This window comes from Lissotriton helveticus, chromosome 1_2, assembly GCF_964261635.1.
Source record: "Lissotriton helveticus chromosome 1_2, aLisHel1.1, whole genome shotgun sequence".
Taxonomy (NCBI): Eukaryota; Metazoa; Chordata; class Amphibia; order Caudata; family Salamandridae; genus Lissotriton; species Lissotriton helveticus.
This window is the reverse complement of record NC_136058.1, coordinates 81,300,671-81,319,127: the sequence shown is the minus strand read 5'-3', so window position 1 is coordinate 81,319,127 and position 18,457 is coordinate 81,300,671. Positions and strand designations below refer to the sequence as shown.

Here is an 18,457-nt window from a genome sequence, read left to right as displayed (position 1 = left end):
GAAGTTCAAGACGTCATTTCTAAATTACTACCAGGGAAGGCACCTGGACCAGATGGCCTTCCGGGGGATTTGTTAATGTATGATTCCAAAATATGGGAAGAGTTTATAGCATGTCTGATGAATCTGATACAGTATGGCCACCCTGTTCCAGAATCCTGGAAGGGCGCAGAGGTTATAACCATATATAAAAAGGGCGAAAGAGATGACCCTGCCAATTACAGACCGATAAGTCTGATAGACACTATCCAAAAGGTGGTTGGCAGGGTCATCATAAATCGTACCGAAACCTGGCTTGTGGATAAAGACATTCTGTCCCACTTTCAGGCTGGGTTCAGGCGTAACGTCGGTGCAATAGACCAGGTCTTCCGATTCTGTGCAGTCTGTTGGAAGTCAGTATTAATTGCCAAGGGCAGTTTATACTTGGCTTTCATAAACTTGAAGACAGCATTCAATGTCATCCCTCGGGCCAAACTCTGGTCAGTCCTATCTGGTATGGGTTTCCCCAGTTATTTACTGCAGTTCATTATTAAACTCCATGAGGGGAACTATGCCAGGATTCGATGGGGAAGTCAGGGTCAACTGACAGAGAAGGTACCGGTCAATAGAGGAGTGAGACAGGGATGCGTGATGGCTCCCACTCTGTTCTCCCTCTTTATAAATGGGGTGGTGGACCATTTGAGGGAGGACCCCGCCGATGCCCCTGTCCTTGCAGGAGAGAAAACGCCTACGCTCCTCTTTGCCGATGACACCCTTCTGATCCCCCATGGGTCTGCAAAAACTGCTAGATCGCTTTTGTATTTTTTGTAAAGATCGGGGGTTGTCGATAAATACCACTAAAACAAAGTTGATGGTGTTGTCCGCCAATAAAAAACATAGGAAGGTTAACCTCTTGTTGAACGGCACTCCCCTTGAGGTGGTGGAAGAATTTGATTATCTTGGAGTAAGACTTAGTAACAACTTGAGTTGGACTTCCCATATCGCTAAAATGGTTCTAAACCTTAAAAGGGTATCCGGAGTGATAACAAAGAATCAGCTGCTCTCAACTAGCAGACCCATAGCTCCTACTTTGGCAGTTTATGAGGGGAAAGCGTTAGCAGTGGCAGTATACGGTTCTGAACTTTGGGGTGCGGAGAACACTAAACTACTGGCAGTGGCTTAAATTAAGTTTATAAGAGACATAGTCTCGCTGCCTTTATCGACCCCTTTGAAACCACTATTTTTAGATTTGGGTAAAAGAACAATTTCTGATTTAGTCCAAATTCACCCCTTGTTATATTGGGTTCGGATTAGAAGGACCCCTGAACTTTTTAATTATGCATTAGTACTGGACGAGCTAATCAGTTTGAATGTAGCTAACAAAATAAAATGGCTCAACAATCTAAAGAAGTTGGTGATATCTATAGGTTTAGGGGATTGTTGGATTTCCAAAACTCCCCCGCCAAAACTAACAGTTAAAAAACTTTATTGGGATTGGGTTGTGGCAAAGGAATCTAGGAATCCAAATTGGGGCCCCTTGACTAATACTTTCCTTGACCACAAGCCCCTCAGAAAGTTAGAGCCATTTTTGGACTTCATCCAGGCCCCCCCGTGACAGAACTTTGTTTCTGAAACTAAGATATGGCATTTTACCCCTTAATTCATTTAAGGAAGGGTGGAAGGGATGGAGAGGAATTGACCTAAAATGCCCAGGTTGTTCTTGCCCGAAAGAATCGCTGGGCCATTTTTTGTTTGCATGTGCTGCATACAAACAGTCGAGAGCAAAATGGCTGAAACCTGTTTGTAGGGAGCTTGGGGTTAGGGACCACAGATCAGCTATGCGTGTAATTCTAACCAATGCTTCTTCAATGTATATTGTTTGTGGGGTAGCCAAATATGTGGCGAATGCTTGGTTCATCAGGTCGAAACTGTTACCCGATGTTTGATTGTTTTTTTAAGTAAGAACCGTTCACCATGCCCTTTAAACGCTTGTGGATCTGTAAAATTGTAACATTGTTTTATGTATTTCGTATGTTGAATACTTGTACTTTTATGAAATATCTTTTCGAATAAAGTATTTAATAATAATAATAATATATCAGTAAGCATGTAAGGATGGCAGGACTGTGGGGGAAAAGTGGCTGCTGGCTAGAGGTGGGCAGCAGCTACTTCAGAGGAGACTGCTAATCCCGCACCACATAGTGCTGAGCCTGATTTATGATTACATACTTTGATTTATATGCCTGCTGATGACGGATACAGGCTGGAAAAAGGCTTACCAGTCTGACTTGATTAGCCACTCCATTGAAGTTTAAGTTTTCTGTCTGGATTCTCGCAGGTAATGGAGTGAGCTGTTGTAGAAACATGAAAAGTATCAAAGCGCCATAGTATCTCGACATGAAGTGACTGCTCTGTTTATACCATGGCTTGGAGAATTGACCAGTTTCTTCCAGAGCACTCTAAGATGCTTATAACCACACATCACAGGGCGTAAAACTGTGAAGAATCTGGAAAGGAAGGAGCAGGCATATCTTGGCTCTGGCAGACCTGCAGAAAAAAAAATGGAGAAATAGCAGAAGCCATCTCAGAAAGGGTTTTCTACCTTGGTCTCCCAAGCGTGCCTCACCTGCCAGGGCGAAAAAACTCTATTGCTGGCAAACAAGACTGTTCCACCTGAGTCCGTGTCTGTTTCACCTCCCTCTCTGGATTTAACATATTACCCCTGACACCATTCCAGCTGTTTTGTAGTGATCACCCTTGTAGACCCCATCCTGGCTGGAATGCTCCCCATTCACCTTCCCCATGCTTATTCCGTTTGCTGTACCCAGTTGTTTTCCTTACCCTTATTCGCCCTGAATTTGTACCGTCTAAAGTTTGAACTCCGAATATGGTTTGCATTTTTACTACAGGTGCTTTACTTTCACTGTGGTAACTATAGCACATGTTTATATTGCCTTGGTTTTCTCCAGGGCTTACCACTTTTGCCGTAACCTGCAATTACATGCTTGTTTGCTTTGTGCTAACCCTAGAAATCAATCAATAAAAGTTGCAAAAATTAAGGTCTTTGTTAACTTGCTGTTAACAAAGACCTTACCAGCGGATGTAGTGGACAAGAGATGAAGAATTATTTTTGGTGTGCCCCCACATTGTCTTCTTTGACAAGGCTGGATCAAAGACCATTTGGGGGGAAAACACTTGCAAAACGAAAAATCCATTGGCAGCTGTGTTCATACAAAATGGTGACCAGGATAAGACCATTATCTCAACTGAGAAACAATTCTCTGACTCTGGTGGAGGTTTCTGGGAACAACTTGCAGCAGCTGCCATTTCAGCCTACGTTACAGGCATCCCAAGATGTTGTCCAGAGCAGACAGGTCTCTACTCTGGTATGCAACACATACCACCACGACAGCATGGTACAACACTTCCCGACCTTAGCAAGCTATTACTTGAACTGCCACAGGGGACCCTGATTCTCGGGGTGTACATTAACGATATAATGTCTTCGGACATGGACAAGGAGGCTAATCCACCCAGGGCTAGGGAACCACAGTCTCTGCACACATTCGTGCAAGCATAAGGGCTGACGGACCCCTAGACTGAGATAATACACACATAGATCTGCAGCCCACTGGGGTAGTTCACGACTAGACTACATCTTCACACACACAACCTCGGTGGAACTCTTCCGGGGGGGATGGGTGTCATATGGCATGAGGTATTTCGGACCATTCGCCAGTAGAGGTGCGGATGGATGGACCACTAGGGGATTGGTCTCTCCTGCCGAGGCTAGACCCCATCCCGTTTAGGGACCAAGAATCTAAAGACCAGTTTAAGGAATGCACGGAACAATATTTGTCGAAAATGTTGGTTCGGTACGGTCAGGCTGTATACTCTGGGAAGCATCTAAGGTGGTGGCCAGGGACTTCGTACAGGCAACAAGTGGCGCTATGCGTAAAGAAAAGAGCACACAAAGTGATGCCCTTGAGCGAGATATTTTGACTCTCGACCTGACACTGGGCTCCGACCCCGTGAGAGCCACCAAACTCACACATACACTTAAACTTAAACAGAAAGAACTCAGGGACTTGGAAGAAAACACTGCTCGCGTGCATGCGTTAGCCACACAGAGGAAGGTCTATGATCTGGGGGATAAGGCCAATAAGCTGATCGCTTGGCTTGAAAAGAAGGATAGGAGCCACATCTGGGTCTCGTAAATTAGAACCGACGACGGGGAGGTACCGGTGCAGAGTTAACGGAGGTCTTTGCTGAATACTAGTAAGTAATAAATCTTTATTCGGTTTTCAAATTACATAAAAAACCATAAAAGAATTTCCACAATACATTTCATATAATCATCAACTAGGCATTATTCCTCAAATGTAACATTTAAAATTCATTTTCACAAAAATTTAAAAAGGGTTACCTTATTCGTTTCCCTCAAGGGGTCAAACATTATCTTATTAAAGATTTACTCTATGTTTAAAAATACATTTTAAAAACGTGCTCACAGTTTTGCAGGTCAATTCAGAGTTCAAAAGTTGCAACTTCAACATGGCGGGACGGCACCTTCTAATGCCCAAAGTTCACAGAAGGGGAATTAACCATAGCTTACGGTGTACAGTATAAAATATGCAGAACAATACAGTGTGGATGGTTGATTGTTCAGACAGTTCGTCACAGGGGCACACCGTTAAGCAAGCTTCCCAGCTGTTAAGCAAGCTTCCCAGCTGTTTCTATTAGGAAAAGCTACAACCCTATGAAATATATTTAGCCTGAATCTTGCCAGTAAAAACCGCTCAAATTGTGACTCGACATATGTCAGATATGGTTCCATTTCTACAGTGGTCATAACTGTCAAAGAATGTTGGACTGAGGTTTTCTTTATCTCTGTACTGATACGTATTTCTTCTATATGGCTCAGAGCCCTTATTTTTAGATCTTTCTTCGAGATCTCAACAATTGTTTCAGGGTTGGAGTAATATTTAGCCATCCCCAGATCAGTGAGAAGATTTTTTACATATCTCAGCCATTCTATTTTTTCCGCGTGGTCCAGTGACATACAATCTGCCACAATCTCTTTTGTAAAGGAGTTTTTCGTTGACGTCCAAATACGACGCCAAAGCAGTATGGGTTCGATCTTTGCCAAATCCTCTATGTGGGGCATTCCTAGCTCTGCGCGGCATGTAAAGGTGGATACTCGTTTAGGGAACGCCAAAAGAAATCTCTTAAAGGTGTTCTCTGCTACCTGTAGGGTTTTTGTGTTCTTATGTCCCCACAGACCCGCCCCATAAAGTGCAGTGGAATGACACTTTGCGTTGTAGATGCGAAGAAGCTCCACTGGTGGCCTCTTTCCTAGCTTCTGTGTGAATTTTATAAGGGCAGCGATTGCTCGCAGAAGTTGATGTTTACGGGCTTCTATAGCCGCTTTCCAATTAAGCTTCTCATCCATCATAATCCCCAAGTAAGGGTATTGGGCTGTTGGTTCTATTTTTTCATTATCAAGAAAAATGCTCTTCCCCAGTTTCTTTCCTTGGCCTGCCATCATAACATAAGTTTTTTTTTATATTTATGTGGAGGTCCAGACTGCCCATGAATTTTGCGTACCTATTCAGTGCTTTCTGTAACTCCCGTGGGGTGCGTGCTAATATCACCGCATCGTCTGCGTATAGGAGCGCAGGCACAAGGCGATCTTTTACTCGGGGGAGGTCCTGGCCCCCCTTCAACATCTCTACCTCGAGCCCATTAGTATAAAGGGAGAAGAGAAAGGGGGCCAGGACACAACCCTGCCTGACGCCGCGCTCCACTTTGAATGGCTCTGATAGTTCGCCCTGCACTCCAAAACGCACCCTAGATGAAGCGTTGGAATATAGTTCTCTCAGGAAGGTTACCAGGACTAGATCTATTCCCATATCAATGAGAGCTGACCACAGTTTTTCATGAGAGACGCAGTCGAAAGCTGCGGTTAGATCGACATAGACCATGTACAACCTACCCCGCTTTACCAACACGTACTTCCCCATCATTAGGGCCAAATTCAGGGCTTGCTCTGTTGTACCGAAGCCCTCTCGGAAGCCAAACTGGATGTCTGAAAGAGTCCCGGTATCGTCCGCCCACTCCTGTAGGCGCTGGAGTACCACTCTGCCCAGTACTTTCCCCAGCGAGTCCAGGAGCGAGATCGGGCGGTAACAGGACACGTCCTCCCTATTTCCCTTCTTGAATATGGGTACCAAGATTGATTGGGTCCAAGATGTAATTAACCCGCATTTCATTGTAGCATCAAAGACCCTCTTCAATATTGGGGCCCACAGATCTAATTTAAATTTGAAAAAGTCAACTGGCACCCCATCTGGACCAGGAGCTTTTCCGCTTTTGCTTGATTTTACTGCGTTTATTACTTCATGGAGTCCGAAGTCTAATGCAATTGGGAAAGGGTCAACCTGATCAGCCTGATTATTCCGGTTGATTCCTTCAGTTAAATCTACTTCTGAGGGTTTACCAAAAATTCTCGAGAAGTGGTTTACCCATATTGATCCTTCAATAGCGACTTCTATTTTTGGATGATTGGTGGTATCCGTCAGAAAGGGGGCTTTCACCACCTTCCAAAACAGTTTGCTATTTCTATTTAGTGAGCTCTCATGTAATTGGTCCCATAGGGCTTTCCTCAATTCCTCTTTTCTTGCTTTGCATGCCAATCTATATGACTTTCTTAAGTCCCTAACCTCCTCATGGTCTCTGACAGCTTTTGTTAGTGCTATTTTTAAAATTTTGTGGGCCGCTGAGCAGTTGTGGTTAAACCACCCTTTTTTTCCTCCTTTTTTACCTCTTTGCTTTCTTGTTAAGCTTTCGTTTACCTTATCCAGGATCACCCTAAAAATTTTTAAGACTTCCTCTTCCCCTATTTCAGTATCTAGACACTTCAGTATTGATGGGTATACCGCAGTTACCACCTTGTTTGTTAATTTTACGGGATCTATCTTTCCCCATCCTAAGGTATAGCCATTTGTTTTTGTTAAATGTATGTTATTCTGGGCTAGTGTGGTCATTAAAAACTGTGCTGATAAATGCCCCTGATCTATAAGTAAATCAAAGCCTAAAGCAGCATGATTACTCAGAGTATTTATTAGCACTCTGAATCTCTGGGACTTATTTCCAAGGGTTGCTGTAATCAGTATGTAGTCAATTGTTGACTCGCAACCCCTTCCCAAGTAGGTTGACTCCAGCTGCCCACAAGGGGGTTTCGCTTCATTTAGTATCACCAAGTCTAATTCAGATAAAGTTTCGTTTAAGAAGTCTCCTACCACAGAATGGCTGAAGTGAGTTATTTGGTCATCTATTTCATCCCCTAGACCGCAGATGTTACTGTTGTTCCTCTCGCAGGGGTGGTGATTAAAGTCACCTCCCCACACAATGCTTGGGGGTTCTAAGCCTTGTGAGTGTTTTGACCAAGTAAAAAGTTTCTTGCGGAGACCCCCGAGTGTTTTTACTCTCTCGCTTTCTGCAAGATTGTCATACATATTTACAAGTATGATAGACCTCTTCGTCCGGAAGGACAATCTCAATATCTGAGAGTTTGGTTCTAAACTGAGCACTGTGATTTCTAACCCTGGTATGGTGTTCGCTATGTAGGTCATCAACCCACCCTTTGCCCTGCCATAGGTGCCTGCGATTGCTGGGGAGAAATAAGTTTTATACCCTGTCAGGTGCATTTCTGTAGTGAGCCAAGTCTCCTGTAGGCATATTACTTGATAATCTTGGACAAAGTCTAGGGCATTTCCATCCACAATTTTTACTCGAAGCCCTGCAATGTTCCAGAACATAATTTGTAGTTTTATTTAATTAATTCTGGGATCTGATCTTTCATTCATGCTGCCAACCTTGTTGGAAACAGGGGTCTCCAAGAGCAATTGCCTTTCTTCCCTTATTGGGTCTGGTAAGCTAGTTTGTACATTCCCTGAAATAGGACTATCTCCCCCCCCCTTGCGGGTATTACGTTCAGTGGGGCCAGGTGAGTGTCACCTTTTGTTGCTTTTGTTTCTATAGTACCTTTCAAATTTATATCACCCTGCAAGTTAATAGATTCTACCAAAGCAAGTTTTACTGGGGAGGGTTGTTCCCTGCTAAGTCAATCTACTTCATCCAGCCCAAACAATGTTGAGAAGTGGTTGAAGGTAGGTATGTTAAACTCTTGGTATGGTTGATAGTTATTGGTCTCAAACCCCCACTGTAACTGGGGATAAACTGGTTGAAAGGGTTGGTCATAGTATTTTTTCTGAGGAGGTTGGTAGCCCCCTTCTCTCCAGTCTGAGTGAAGCCTTTTAGGTAAATTCTGTTTTAGGTCTGTCATCAATTCTCGGGGGTAGAAATAGCTGACATAGTGTGTAGAAATATTGTCACCCCCTATAGCTTCATACCAGTCACCAATGCACCTCACTGCTCTATGGTCCTTAAAATTAATGATTATTACATCCCCCCTCTTATCTTTTGGTCTTGATCCCACCCAGATTGCACGTCTTACTGTTAAAATTTGTCCATTTATATGTGCGGGAAGAGGTCTGTTTTGCTTCAGCCAATAGATAGTTTTATTTTTTAAAGCATGATAGTTCTCCCTAACCCCCTCTGCTAATTCAGGGACCCCGGTCATGATGATTGTATATGGGGCTGATTCAGGGGGTAGATCTACTATCCTGGTCGTAGGTCTATTTGAACACTGAGGTAGCTGTTCCCCCTTCTCCTTATCTAATCTATTTTTCGTAGGTGGGTTATTTTTTACGGGAGGGAGGTTCCTTTCTGCTTCTCTTTTCTCTTCTACCTTTTTTTCAGTGCCAGTATGCATCTTTCCATTTTTTTGTTGGTTGGTTACAGGGGGCTTGGGGTTTTTGGGATTTTCTTTATTGGATATTTCCTTTGATGTTTTCCCCTGCGTAGTACCGGATCTCGCAGGTACACCACTAGTAGATGGTTGCTCTGAGAGCAGAGTGGAGGAGACAACAAGATTAGTGGTAGAGCTGTTAGGATGTAGTGCTGCCAGTTTAGTTAGGGCCGTGGTGTTTCCTTCTATTTGCTTACCCAGCTTATCTAAGTGTGTGCTTATTAGTCTGGTTCTCTCTAACAGAGGAAGTAGAAGTGACTTCACCATGACCTCTATTTTAGTGAGGAGTTCGCCCTCGAAGTTTTGGTCGGGAGATGGCCCTAGTGTATTAGTCATTATAGGTGGATTATTTGTCTTAAAGGGCCGTGTAAGTGGCGGGATTGGGGCCGGAATATTGGATTTCTCTTTTGAGACCGTACCTAACAAGGAGGGGGTGCCTCGTCTCTTTCTTTTTTCTGGTTGGTTCTCTACTTGTTCTATGGGTACTGGGGAGGATACAGGTAGTTTAGGTGAGCTGGATAGCCTTGATAGATTCAGGCTAACTAGTGAGTCAGAGAGGGACGTCACGCCGTGTGGATTAATCCCATGGTTTCCCTCGTCCCCTAAGGCTCCTAGGACAGTAGAGGGGATATTGTCAGTGGGGGGAACGTTATCACTCGGAAAATCTAGGTCAATCACCTCTGGGGAAGTGGCTTTCCCAATTTGTCCTAGAGAGGAACGTTTGCCGGTTAGCAGATCCAAGGATAGGCGCTTGTCTGTGTCGGCAATTTCCTTCTCCAGGACAATAGTCGCCCGTTTAAAAAATTGGTCTATTGTACCTGAGACTGGCCCATTTGATGTGTTCACAGTTATATTTCGTGATTTCCCTGTATGTGATGACATGGTGGTAAAAAAATGAAATCTTCAAGGTATGAACACGAATAATAATGTACCAAGCCAGAGTCTTATGGTTCAGCAGAGTCTAACTAGTGTCCAACGGATGTTGGTACAAGGGTACAAGGGTACGTCTCTTACCGAGCAACAAATGTTAGGGGGGTGGCCCGTCCCATCCTTTTCCGTCCTTTGACGGCCTTAGACGGCCCACCCTTTGCCCGGGCTTCGACCCGGGCACTCCCGCGCAGCGGGGATCTCAGTTACTTATGGGCGTGTGGACGTAAATGTGAGGGTGGGGCGGGGCGGTGAGGGAGAGCGGGCCAGGTGTCACGGCATCGGGGTTGCCGGGACTCCTGGGAGAGCGAGTCCCGGTCCCAGCGCTCGCAGCCCTGCAGCCCTCTCAGCCACCCAGCAGGAACCAAACTCCGGTGTGATCAGTTTGGGCGATGCGGGACCCGCGAGGAGTGATGGTATTCCTTGTAGTAGGCAGCAAAGCAAAGGTCTGTGTTGGCGTCCCACGGAGCAGGTAGCAGGCAAAGTCTTTTAAGGAGATGAGGGTGGGGCGGGGCGGTCAGGGAGAGCGGGCCAGTTGTCACGGCCTCGGGGTTGCCGGGACTCCTGGGAGAGCGAGTCCCGGTCCCAGCGCTCGCAGCCCTGCAGCCCTCTCAGCCACCCAGCAGGAACCAAACTCCGGTGTGATCAATTTGGGCGATGCGGGACTCGCGAAGCGGGTTCCGCGAGGAGTGATGGTATTCCTTGTAGTAGGCAGCAAAGCAAAGGTCTGTGTTGGCGTCCCACGGAGCAGGCAGCAGGCAAAGTCTTTTAAGGAGATGAGGGTGGGGCGGGGCGGTCAGGGAGAGCGGTCCAGGTGTCACGGCCTCGGGGTTGCCGGGACTCCTGGGAGAGCGAGTCCCGGTCCCAGCGCTCGCAGCCCTGCAGCCCTCTCAGCCACCCAGCAGGAACCAAACTCCGGTGTGATCAATTTGGGCGATGCGGGACCCGCGAAGTGGGTTCCGCGAGGAGTGATGGTATTCCTTGTAGTAGGCAGCAAAGCAACGGTCTGTGTTGGCGTCCCACAGAGCAGGCAGCAGGCAAAGTCTTTTAAGGAGATGAGGGTGGGGCGGGGCGGTCAGGGAGAGCGGGCCAGGTGTCACGGCCTCAGGGTTGCCGGGACTCCTGGGCGAACGAGTCCCGGTCCCAGCGCTCGCAGCCCTGCAGCCCGCTCAGCCACCCAGCAGGAACCAAACTCCGGTGTGATCAATTTGGGCGATGCGGGACCCGCGAAGCGGTTTCCTCGAGGAGTGATGGTATTCCTTGTAGTAGGCAGCAAAGCAAAGGTCTGTGTTGGCGTCCCTGAATACTATGAAAACATATATCAATCACAGACTAAGCGGGAGGAGGGAGAGTCCTACGAACTACTAAAAGATATGAACTTGCAGACACTTTTTTTTTCTTTATATATATTTTTATTATTATAACACAAGAGGAGAAATATACATATCGGGTGTCATCAAACGAAACACAACACAGCCGCGGATCGGCGAATGACGTGAAGAAGCACTGTACAGTCAGAATCAGCAGAGAAATCAACACCAGCATATAGCAGAAGCAAAAACAATTAAACAGCACTGATCGCAGGCACAGGATATACGAGGCAAACACATGACACCCAGATACGTGGAGACAAAAGCAGGAGATTACGCCACATCTCTTGTGAAGAAGGGAAAAGGGAGATAGAATGGTCATAGAAAATAACAAAGGAAACATAAAAAACCCCGCCACAACCCCCCACCCTACACCCCTGCAGATGGCTACGACCTAACCCCATTAGCAGTGTGTCTGTCGCCCCCTAAACTACGCCCCAAGGAAGGGGAAAAGTTGGAGGAGGAGAATATAGCAAAACAATACGAGCTCCCGGACTCCCATCCCCCCACGAAACGCTGACACCCCCTACCTTAGTAAATAGCAAGTTTTAGTAAATCAAGAGACAGTCCGTAGGGGAGCCGCAACCAGTAGAGGACCATCCCACCCGACCCCATACACTAAAGGGCTAAGATCGGGGGATTCAATATACGCCTACAATGCCTCCCGGTAGTAACATTCAAGGTGGAACCCACACATTTACCGCTCAAATCAATGTCCGAACTTGCAGACACTTGAGGAAGAGGGTAGGGCAGCGCTAGACTCAGACAGAGTACAGGAAGTAGAAAATGCCATACGAGACCTACAGTCCGGAAGCGCCAGGTCCCAATGGGCTTCACACAGAAATGTTTAAATGTGTGGCGAGCAAACTCACCCCGCATATGATCAACATGTTTCTAGGAACAAGAGACGAAGGCAAACTCCTGGAGGACTTAAGGATGGCAACAATAGTGGTCATCCTTAAAAAAGGAAAACCCCACGATCTCTGTAGCTCCTACAGACCTATTTCCCTCTTGAACTTCGAAGCCAAAGTACTGGCCAAAGTCATAGCCAACCGTTTGAATTCGGTCTTTCAATCCTTAATACATCCTGATCAATCAGGTTTCATGCCGCATAGGAGCACTATGTTCAACTTGCGGCGTCTCTATGGCGTAATACACATGACCCAAAAACAAACGGATATGCCTGCTGCTCTCCTGTCACTCGACGTGAAGATGGCTTTCGACAGTATCGAATGGCGTACCTGTTCGCTGTTCTAGATAAAGTTGGGCTAGGTCCAAATTTACAGCAATGAATACGCCTACTATATACCGGCCCAATGGCGCACGTAAGCGTCAAAGGGAATATTTCTAGACCCTTTATGCTCCATTGGGGCACTCAACAGGGCTGTCCACTGTCGCCAATGCTATTCGCATTGGCAATGGAACCGCTAGCTGTTTTGATAAGGGACCCATTAGTGAAAGGTATCGATTTAGGGGGATGATGAGAAGAATGCATATCATTATATGCGGACGATACCCTGCTCTATGCCCACAGACCACCACAAACATTCCACCGGCTCATCCATATCATACAGTCATTCGGCACGTACTCATGATATTGCGTCAATTGGGATAAATCCCTGGTGTTCTCTTTGGCGGGAGCGCTCCCACCCCTGACGTTGGTTTGCTCAGAGTTGGTTCAAAAGGGACGCTTAAATATTTGGGCATATGGATAACAAAAAAAGAGGAGGAGTTTATGTGGCTCAATGTGCAGGAGCAATTAGATAGACTGAGAGATGACATTGTGCATTGGAGAAGACTTCCTGTCTCCCTGGTAGGTAGAGCTGTTATTTTTAAAATTATGGCCCTTCCACGTCTGTTGTATGTGGTCCAAAATACTCCATATCAGATACAGGAGAGTCCGAACAGCGTCTACTACTACAATGGGGGCGAGGGGGTAGCCCTAGAATTGCGCTTAAGAAACTCCAGAGAGGGGTATATGAGGGGGGACTAGCCATTCCAGACCTTAGAAAATACTACTGGGCTTCTCAAATCGTCAACATTAACGGATGGGTTTTCTTACCGCTAGAGGAACTGGTGTACAGAGTGGACCTATTGGCATTGAGCAACAGCAGCTATTTGACGGAGCTCTACCGGCAAGGGAGAGGTAATTCGCTCCTCCCGGTGCATTCTCGAACAGTCATCGAAGCGAGGCATAAAGCAACTAAAATGACTGGATGGGCAAACAAACTTACGAAGCAGACTCCTCTCTGGGAGAGTGATCACCTGGGAGAGCTAAAACGATTAACAGGCTTTCGGAAATGGAGCCTTATTGGGATTATTCTACTGGGGGACGTCAGGAAGGGAGGTAAAATGTTAGACTTCGACACCTTGCGGGAGGGGTTCCAAATGGGGTTGGTGGGGGGAGTATCTCCGCTACCGTCAGCTACGGAATGAGCTGTATTGCCACCTGAAAGAGGGATCCCCGATACCGGAGTACTCCCCACTTGAAGACCGTCTCCTTCTAGACCCCATGATCGATAAGGCAATCTCCCTCACTAATCGGAAACTAGTGAACAACTCCCCAGACTGTTTGGGTCCTCTGAGAGAGACCTGGGAATCGGACGTAGGCCTATTATAAGAGGACGACTGGGCTGAAGCTCTACAGAGCCCCCAATACTTAGCTATAAGGGCACGATTTAGGCTTATTCAGCTCCGTATTCTCCATAGATCCTATGCTTCCCGAATGGCTCAAGTCTGAATGGACAACTGTGTGCCTGATGAGTGTGTACGGGGGTGTGGCGAGAGAGGGTCTTTCTTTCACATATTATGGTCATGCCCCATGATTCAAACGTACTGGGACAGCATCACCCGAGTGATGGCGACAGTAGTGGGTGAGAGTGTCCCGCTAGAACCAATGTGGCACATCCTGGGTGTGACGGATGAGATGACATGGCCGCAATGAGCCAAGACATGGCTGTCCTTAGCAGGATGGGTGGCCAAGAGGAACATCGTCTGGGCAGGGGGGGGCAGCGGCGGCACCCACACCGGATGCTTGGAAGAAAGATGTGAACTGGTGTCATGGGGCAGTGCAGGTGCTATATCAGAGATGGGGCTGCCCAGGCAAAGGTGAAAAGATATGGGGTGCGTGGGCTAGGTATAGAGGCCATTGGCAGGTGCCATGAAGAATGCTTCATACCTGCCAGGAAGACGAGATGTTACTGTATACCCCTAGAGAGTGAGGATGACCAATAGCCCACAATTGCGATAAGATGTTTACCCTGTATTGTGATACCTGTGACACATGTTTATCCTGATATATCAATATGCGAATATGATTATTATCTGAAGCTTGTATTTATGTTCAATAAAAAGATGTAAAAAAAAAAACATTTATTAGATTGTATCTGATTTATCCATATACATAGATTTCCTCTTCGGAAACCAAAGGAATCTAAAATCCAGAGAAATCCTAATTTATGTTGAATTCTTTTTTGCTTTGCCAACTCAGAGATGACCATGCAAGGCCATTTAGTTGCTCTTCCATAGATGGATGGACATTTCATATTCGTACAGACTTCTGCCACACCACAGTTTAGTATCTGAGATAGTTACACCATCTTTGCCTCCATCTTTGCCTCCATCTTTTCCCCAGTCCAGCCATTCTATTTAAAGGAGCCTGTAAAACTGAAAAGAATTCATGGAGGACACAGTTTGTTTTCCCAAATTTAGGTTCAAGAGAAGATAAATTACTGGAAGAAAGGATATAATTAAACTAAATTAATGATTTGTCGTACATTGTTGATTTGATACAGGAACAAAGGAGTAGGATTAAAAAGAAATATTAATGGCTTTTGATATCCAATGCTCTCCTTCAGGACTGCTCTGGGATAGTGGTGGAATGTTCTCTAATGGCTGTTGGTGACAGGTAGGGTGAGGGGTGCTTTTTAGGTCGAGCCTGGGCAGCCCATGAGCTGCTGCGAAGCATGGGGTACTCTGGTGTGGACTTGAATCTCCGCCCACTTGTAGAAGTGAGATATCTTATCTGTCTCACTGGTGCAGGGACACCCCTAGTCTACGGGTTCACAAATGAGGATCGACACTGGAGTGGAACAAAACACAGGTTTATTACATCTCATGAGATGAGTCTCATCACTCAGACACTGCAAGTGCAGGAGGTAGGGTCTAACAAGTATAAGTTCAAACATGGCATTTATACTTTTCGGTGCCTCGTGAAAAACATTGAAACCACTTCGTCATTGTTACATTTGAATAATGCTTACATGCTGAACTGTTGAATCCTGATAATCCCTACCCACGTCATCTTTGTAGAAAGGCAAGGGAGGTTACAGGCTTTGGTGGGCAAACAAATGTGACATCTGTGCATGTAGGCCCTTCGTCAGGGCAGGGCTGCTTACTCTGACACGTGAGCTTTATCAGTACAACCAGCGTTCAGTGAACACGTAACTTCTGACTTTATGAAAGTCCCAGCAGAAACACAAAAATGGGGGCTGGTAGACAAAATGGAAGAGGAGTAGAGGCTAACTTAACAGAATACATTTTTTACCGTTCATCAGTTCCTCCTTTTAGACTCTACTAAACACATTTTGTCTAATTAAATATTAAAAAATATATATTCCAGATGCATCAAACTTTATGAGTACAGAAAGCATAAAAGAAAACAAATTAACATACTTAGTGATATAATCACCATGACCACCATATTCCTCCGCTTCTAAATCTGATCCGTTTGCCTGTGGGTTACCATCATCATCTGGATAACATGCTATATTTAGCTCTTTATTAAAACCTCCTGTATCAAAAGTTAAAAAAAACATACTAACATGTGCTGCCCATAGAGCACCAGACCAAACCGTGCAAGAGCCATTGTGGGAGAATGGGAGTGGTATGAGAGGCGTTCCCCCTTTTTCCTGGTGTGCAGGCAACAATCCACAAACCCAACAATCAAAAATATTAGCAATACTATGCGTATAATGCAACATTTGAATGTTCAGGTGTAGGTGTTGGGCATACAAGTGTATGCATAGGAAATTTCATATGTAGGAACCAAGCTATTACACAAATACTCATAACACTAGATAAATTTGCTGCCAAATAAATGAATGTGCATTTATGTTTAGCCTCTCTCGACGTAGGGTGTTGAATATCCGGGCGTGCTTCCTCCATGTTTGGCATCCAAAAAATAAAACTTTATAAATAAATAAATAAACAATGTCTTTACCTGTATTGTCTCTTAAAAACGCTGCACAAAAATGTTCTTTTTCAAAAATGTCTATAGTTTATATGCAATGCCCATATCAGTCAATGGGAAATTCAGAAAGAAAGCAAACGTTTGAAACAATCAAACTGCATTTTCACCTCAATCAAAGTCCAAGCTAATATAAACAAAAATCGTTGAAGACTTGCAGTTCAATAAAACCATAGTAATGAAAATGAAAGTCAATATAGCAAGTATTCAAGATAGGACGTCCACAAGTTCATCCCCTACAGCCTGAAGGATCGTTAAATAGATTGTTTGTTTTAAAATAAATATTTCTGGGCCAACTGGTGGAAAGTTCAGATTCTATTTCCAACCCTGGGCAGAGCAAAGTAATGTACACAGGGATAGTATCAGCAGTTTTCTGCACCACAAATCTTCTTCTTTCCATTCAAAGATTCTTTTCTCTTCAGCTCTTGACAGTTTTCAGTTATTTATTTCAGCATGTCTTGACTCTTTGTTATCAGCTTGCCATCAGGGTGGCTCATACAGTTCAAACTTTGCATTACACAGTTAATTCAATGTGGAATTCTGTATTTTTTTTCCATGCAATTTGACCACTCAGGTGCTGAGAAACTCTGACCGAGCACCATCAATCTTTTGTATGTTTTCAATCCAAGCTTTTCACTTTTATTTTCTCTTTGATCAGTTTCAGACGTTTCAGCTATGGGTACAAATGATTTTTTAAGGGACCACTGCAGACATTTTGGATACCCTTTCAGCCAGCTTTTTTCTTCCTCCATTGGTAGGCCTACAGCATTAATTTTTCCTTCAGAGGCAGCACCCGACTCATTCACCTCTTTGACACCACTTTCATTTGAGTCCGTTTTCACTTTTTGCTTTTCCAGTGCAGTTTGCTTTAGTGCTGCTTCAGACTGTGCGTGTTCACTTACAGCTTCACTGACCTTCTTCTGTTGGCTTTTGACCACTGCTGGAATCTTTTCTTGAAGAGGAGCTTTTTTATCAGGGGGACACAGGACAATAGTGTGTGAGGCATACACCCAATTTAGAAAGCCACCATATTTCACAACAGTCTTTACCAGGATCATTTAGAACAGGCCTTTCCATTTCACAGCATCTCTCAGATCAAAGCTTTGGCACCAACCATTATGCAGATCTTGTGTAGCCGCTGTAATCTGGTGGGAAACTGCACGCTCCACATCAGCCAGACCTACACAGCAATGGAAAGTCTTTTCATCTGTGATTTTCACAAGTGCATTTGCATGTACATATTCAAGCCACTTCAGTGACTCTGAAACAGTCTTTTGCAAAGTGTAACTCTGTGCTGTCTTTGTGTTGCTTTATTGTGCTTGAAACTTCAGGCAGATAGCTTCAATCCATTCCTTGTCCAATCTGTGGTTCTGCACACATCATCTTTGAGACCTCGTTATGATCTTATTTCAGAGAAACTGGCAATGTATACCTGGGCATCGGTTTTTGCAATAACACTACTTTGCTACTAGACAGTTGTAATTTTTCTCATATTCTGTTCTGATACAACCTCTTTTAGTTCTATACAAGTGTCAGCATTAAATAAACTGTATCATTTTCAAATTTACCTGTAAAAATGCCATTGAATGTATATGTTAACAGGACACAATATTGTACAACTAAATTAGCATTTGTCTCTCCCATGACAATAATGACTCCCATTCGAGCAGTTATACTGCATGTTATGGTTAGGGCAATCAATTTTGAATTTTGGGCTGACGTAACTACTGAAAGCCATGAAGCCTTGACAGCATAATATATACGGAGCACGGCGTGTGCTGTTCCTAATCTGTCATTGTTACCTTTCAAACCTGGGCAATCTACAAAATGGACATTGTTGGGCTCAATCAGACGTTCATCCTTAAAGTCTAACCTTGGCTTTACAAATAGATTCATGACACCTAGACATTCAGATTCAGTTTTATTACAAACAATTTGACTTGTGGCTGTAAGCTCAATACATTTAAATTCAGATATATCTTAGTCATAGTATTATCCCAAAACAACTTTACAAAGGAAGGCATTTGTTTCTCACTCTTTTGTGTCTGACATTTACCATAGCTA

At 44.7% G+C, this 18,457-nt stretch overlaps 1 protein-coding gene across 2 annotated transcripts in view; it reads left to right on the top strand.

Annotated features, from left to right (window-relative positions):
- MIER1 (MIER1 transcriptional regulator) overlaps positions 1-18,457 on the top strand; it is a 399,774-nt gene that overhangs the window by 1,015 nt on the left and 380,302 nt on the right. The window lies entirely within an intron of this gene.